Source organism: Sardina pilchardus, chromosome 21 (assembly GCF_963854185.1).
Source record: "Sardina pilchardus chromosome 21, fSarPil1.1, whole genome shotgun sequence".
Lineage (NCBI taxonomy): Eukaryota > Metazoa > Chordata > Actinopteri > Clupeiformes > Clupeidae > Sardina > Sardina pilchardus.
Genome location: NC_085014.1, coordinates 6,253,458 through 6,259,983, shown reverse-complemented (window position 1 = coordinate 6,259,983; position 6,526 = coordinate 6,253,458). Strand labels below are relative to the sequence as shown.

The window sequence follows — 6,526 nt, the reverse complement described above, 5'->3', positions numbered from 1 at the left end:
CATGAAGAGCATCTGGCAATTGAACATTAAGAACCTACTTGACAGAAGAGCAGATCGTACATGAAGAGCATCTGCAATTGAACATTAAGAACCTACATGACATAAGAGCAGATCGTACATGAAGAACATCTGCAATTTAAAAGTTCAGATGCAGAAGCCTCCACCTCACACCTCTATAAAAACATACATAACGATGGAGAGGGAATTCAAAATCTGCTAAATACCACTCTCTTCCTAGTCTCAAATATTGATCTGTTGGCTAAAATGGAGTGGATTCATAAATGGAGTTCTTCTTCATGGTCTGGTGTCTTGATGGTTCTGAGGTGAGTCCTCCACCCCCGCTGGTGGACCGGTCAGTGTTCTGCTCGGGCAGCTGAAGGAGGGAATATATGGGTTCCTGCTCTCTCTGGCTCACCGCATAAGGGGAACCTGCCAAGGGAAGTTAAGACAGCTTACAGTACATTTCTTAATACAAGTGCGAAAGGAGTTCACTGTTATAGCATAAATGGCATTTCACTAAGAAGACAAACAGCCAAACTCACAGTCATCATCATCACCGTCCTCTTCCTCCCCGTGCTGATAACTGGAGACAGTGATGAAGAGGGGCAGTGAGGAGAAGAGTCGAGAGAAAAGCACACAAACATATCTGCTCTTAGTCATCGCTTCAGAGACACATCTCAACGACAATAAATGAATACAATTTATTAACACATCAAACATTAACATTCATTAATTTATCAAACACACAACAAGATCTAAAAAATACCTTTGGGATATCACAGTCTGAAGAGCTGTACAAACAAAAACAAAAATAAGAACTGAATTCTATGTATATGATCAAAATATCATCTAGTTTATAAAAATACATGTAAATGTCTCACCTTTGGTCCCAGCTGATCTCCTCCTAAGTAGTATGATGATGAACAACTATGAGAATAATGGGCACCACTATGCTTGCCACGTAGATACGAAGGGGATCAGTGCCTGGAAAATATTACAATAATTATGACACAATTACTACATAAAAAGAAAGAAATTATGGCCATGTTCCCTAGTAATATCATTCAATATTTCAGCCATTCAGTTACCTACCACGTAATTATGTGGTAACTATACTGGTAAAAATTAGGGTAACTACAGAGTAAATATAAAACAATTACATAGAAATGTCTTAACTATTACAAAGAAACTATTCTGAATTAAGGGTCAATTACTTCTGTAAAATAAAGGTGACTACAGAATAATTATTACACCATTACCACATAAAGAAAGAGAAATCATGGCCATGTTACCTAGTAGTACCATTCAATTTTTTCAACCATTCAATTACTTACCATGTAATTGTGCTACTTTGGCTGGTAATAACTTTGCTTAAAACTGTATTTACTGGGAAAGAACAAAGTTGTTTCTAAGAAACGACATTATTTATTTCCCTTTTATTTTGCTGTCATCATCAGCACATGGGCCTATACCCATTTATCATGCATGGGTTTATTCAGTAGGCTACTTACCTCATAACAACAACTCCATCAGGGTCCATCTTCCTTATTACTGGGTCATTGTACATACTGATTAAAATATACTTGTTAAATACATGGTTGTTTCCATTGTATTGATGTCCACACCCAATTGTCACCATGCATTTTCCGCCATGCATTTTCTGCAATATTACCTGATTAAACTGAACTAATTTCCAGGTAAATAAGATGAAACTGGACTGGAAAAGAAATCCTGAATTTTTACCATGTTACTAACAACCACTTACCAAATTCATGTGACCTACAGTATTACATATAGGTGTATTTTGCAACATATAAAATACTGTACATAAAATACATATTGTGTAACATTGTCATCTAGTGGCAGATACATATTACAGAGAATCATGTAACTGGTCCAAGTGTATTTAGCAGATGCCTTTTATTTAAAACAACATGCGCTCTAATACTGCTCCATCACACACAAGATAACACTAATACACAAGTTCAGAAGACGACTAAAAACAAAAAAGCAACAAAAGACTAAAACTGACAGAGTGAAATAAGTGGGGGTTCACACACACAAACTGGCCTGCCACGCTTTGCCACTCTTGCACGTGCCGCAATCTTTGGGACATGTGACTTCCTGTTACTATATAGGCTATATTAATCTCAAACACATCTGATACACACATAAGAGCTGTAACATGCAAAGCTAACAGCTACAAAACAAATCATGAATAGAGCATTATTAACATTGGAAAAGGCAAATGTCCACTGTGAGTCGGTCCAACCAGTATTACCTCCATAAAATATAATGTGTGTGTACAACAGCACCAACAGTACTCAGCGGCATCGAGAGACAGAGATGGAAAACTCGCCGGATTTCTCTTTTAAGAAAATAATGCAGCAGACGATGTCATGGAATAAACATTTACATAGAATGGTTGATACAAATACAAAGGATCTAAGGATCTAAATCATAATCTTGTATGCTAATGTTTTTTTTTTAACACAGTACAATACGTTATTTCACACCAATCTCTACATATATGATACTCAGACGAACCTGATCAGCAATGCTTTAGCATCCCACAGAATGACATTAACACACCGAACACATGTGGATTTGTGGGAGTGACAAGTCGTGATGGTTTCTGGTGTCTAGAACTCGTCCTCTCTCTGAGCTTCAGCACCGGCGTTCTCTACACACACAAAAAACATGTTTACAAACAAAACTTTATATCAACAACATTGAGAAACCTAACTGATGCAAAACAAAACATTTACTGTACCAATCACCTTCAAAATGCCCAACACAGGAAGAGAGTAGCTATTATAAGCACATGAAGAACATCTGCGATTGATCATGAAGAACCTACAGTACACACTCACCGTATATAGGCGTATCAGAATGCTTTTCATCTGCAATCTGCGTATCTGGCCCTATTAAATCATAACAGTTGAATGATTGTGTTGGAAATAAATGAGTGTAGTTCAAATGTCTGACAGAATTATTAGTCTGATCATAACATGTTCACCTTTAAACTCAAAGATCCTTCTTGTGTGGAGCTCAACCCCAACCAGGAGAAGGACTCCAATAACCAGCAGGACCCCAATCACACTCCCACGGAGCAGGAAAACTGTGTGGACTGAACACAACAAAGATGAAACATCATCTGCTATGAGAGAAAAACACCACACATTTGGTGCATGCAATCAAATGAATATGTGTGTGTGTGCATTAGTGCAATATATAAGACATGTTTTTTCCCCCGCTGTGCATATTATTGCAATTATTATGAGTCCTGCCTTAATCAATGCATATAGCATTACTTTTATTCAGATGCTGCATTATTCATTGTGACCTCCATGTGAAATGCAAGCTGAACTTATAGTGGTAATTCCAATGGTTGTTGGATTGGCTTCAGTATACACATCTGATCAAGAGAAATACCACAGTGAGATAGTGTCAGAGCATCACCATCCATTATGTAGTCATGCGCATGGAGTTAAGCATGTAAAAAACAATAATAATGTCAGCCGCAGACAAATAAATACCATCTCCAGGGGTGACAGTCGTTTCATGAGCACTTTGTGAGTTAGTCGAAATGTGATATTATTATTATGTTATTATTGTAATTATTATGAGTCCTGTCATAATGAATGCACATAGCATTACTTTTATTCAGTCACCTCACAGCACTAATCATTATGCCTGTCATAACAAGCTGATCTTACCAACAGTGGTAATTCCAGTGGTTGTTGGATTGGCTTCAGTAGACACATCTGATCAAGAGAAATAACACAGTGAGATAGTGTCAGAGCATCACCATCAGTGTTGGGGAGTAACACATTACATGTACTGTAATTGAGTTACGTTATTTAATTACAAAATAAATGTACTGTAACAGTAATATATTACAGTTACTGTAGAAAAAAATGTAATTCAATTACAGGTACTTTTGAAATTTTTCAAAATTACAATTTCAATTACATCTCAATATTGTCAGCAAAACTTTGCAAATAATATTGTATGTAAAAATAACTGTTTCCCTCCACAGCCATAGTTTGATACGGGACCTTCTGATAGGCTCTATCACATCTACAGCGCCATCAGCGTAGGCCTACATGCCTGCCTGTAATCGTGTTATGATTATCATTATATTATCCTCACGAAAAATGTGATGCTAATTCATGTATTGAATGCCCTTGCTGCCTTGTGCGCTTGTACAGAACTGCTCGGCAGCCTGTAGACCAAGGCCAAAATCTTTGCATGGATTTGGGGACAAGGCTATATCATTCAAAAATTGGAAAAGTAATCAAAAAGTAATCAAAAGTAATTAGTTACGTTACTCAGAAAAAGTAATTCAAATAGTTACACTACTATTACATTTTAAACAGAGTAACTTGTAACTGTAACCCATTACGGTAACACTTTATATTAGGACACACATATTCACCATTAGTTAGCTGCTTACTAACATGTCTATTAGTAGCATATTAGCCATTTGTTAGTCATTATAAGTCACTTATTAATACCTTATTCTGCAAGACCTTATTCTACCCTTATTATACCCTTAATTAAGAATTTCCCCTATGTAAGCTCCTAATTACCCCTTATTCATAGTTATTAAATAAGTTGTTCCATATGAATTATGACCTAAATATGCATGCCTCAGTATGGGGCTTGTGAGGTGGTAGTACCACAAGAACAGTTATTCACCCCTAATAATACTAATCAAAGATGGTCTATTTGAATGGAATTAGACACTAAACCACCAGTGCTTATAGTGTACAAATAACTCATAATTAAGTCTTTGTAATGCCAAATATGTTCCCTATTCTAAAGTTGGGTCATTGTTCACATCTAATTCACAATTAATTTGGCACTTATTAACCCCCATGTGTTCCCCAAATTAAAGTTGCCTCCTATTCACACTTATTAACTGTATTACAGCACACAGTAGGCTACACAACAAGCAGACAGCCAAGTTGGCACAAATAAAAAGAATATCTCTTTCATAATGAATAGGAGATAGCAAGAAAGGCAACATTTGTATGCTAACTTTCTTGGCTCCTGAGTAATCAGAAGTCTCAACCTCAAAACATTTTTTTTAAAGTATAGGGTCACATGGTAAAAAAGACATCCGTTGTGAATCAATCTATAGCTCTGCTGTTTGAGGTCACAGACTCAGAATGAGAAAATTTGATTCAACAAAGACCTATAGTTAACAGGCAGCTAACACTAACAGAACGGGGTATAGAGACTCGCTTTCAGTTTGATTTACCTACAGTAAGCCCCATTCAGTTAGTGTTAGTTGTGGGTTTGCTATTTGGTCTACTGTATGTTGTATTAAATTTTCAGTTCTTTCCCCTACGGACAGCACTTTGCTCTTCCCTACTGACCTCAAACAGCAGAGCTAAGGATTGGATCACACCAGAGTTCTCCTTTAGTGTGACAGTATAGTGTCAAATTAATTGTGAATTAATTGTGAACAAAGATCCAACTTTAGAATAGGGAACATATTTGCCAAAAAGACTTAATTATTAGTTATTTGTACACTATTAGCACTTGTGGTTTAGTGTCTAGTTCAATTTGAATAGAAAGTATTATTAGGGGTGAATAACTGTTCTTGTGGTAGCCTACTACCACCTTACAAGCCCCATACTGAGCCATGCATATTTAAGTCATAATTCATATGCAACAACTTACTTAATAACTATGAGTAAGGGGTAATTAGGAGTTTACATAGGGGGAATTCTAAGTAAGAGTCTAGTAAGGGTAGAATAAGGTCTTGCAGAATAAGGTATTAATTAGTGACTTATAATGACTAACAAATTGCTAATATGCTACTAATACATATGTTAGTAAGCAGCTAACTAATGGTGAATATGTGTGTCTTAATATAAAGTGTTACCCACATTACATTTCTAAAGTTACCTTCCCAACACTGATCACCATTATCCATTATTTAGTCATGTGCATGGAGTTAAGCATGTATTAAAAAACAATAATAATGTCAGCCACAGACAAATAAATACCATCTCCAAGGGTGACAGTTGTTTCATGAACACTTTGTGAGTTAGTAGAAAAGTGATATTATTATGTTATTATTGTAATTATTATGAGTCCTGCCGTAATGAATGCACATAACATTACTTTTATTCAGTCACCTCACAGCACTAATCATTATGCCTTGCATAACAAGCTGATCTTACCAACAGTGGTAATTCCAGTGGTTGTTGGATTGGCTTCAGTATACACATCTGATCATGAGAAATACCACAGTGAGATAGTGTCAGAGCATCACCATCCATTATGTAGTCATGCGCATGGACATAAGCATGGATCACATCAGAAACTAATGTCAGCTCCAGACTAATCAAGCAAGACACTTATCTTTCCTATGACACCAGAAATATTTTCTTTACCTGGTTCGTTTTTGAACATTCATTTTATGTAATGAAAACAGATATATCCTTGAACTATGCGTGACTACTTTCCAAAAACCGAATGAAACCTAATTACGTTCACGTACTTTTTA

At 36.2% G+C, this 6,526-nt stretch overlaps 1 long non-coding RNA gene across 1 annotated transcript; it reads right to left on the bottom strand.

Moving 5' to 3' along the window:
• Nucleotides 1-2,477: 2,477 nt before the first annotated feature.
• Nucleotides 2,478-6,249, bottom strand: LOC134069088 (uncharacterized). The gene is made up of 5 exons (XR_009936768.1): nt 6,201-6,249; nt 3,720-3,767; nt 3,020-3,130; nt 2,874-2,924; nt 2,478-2,683 (listed from the first exon to the last, which is right to left on the bottom strand). It is a non-coding gene; the product is annotated as an uncharacterized LOC134069088 (long non-coding RNA).
• Nucleotides 6,250-6,526: the final 277 nt, after the last annotated feature.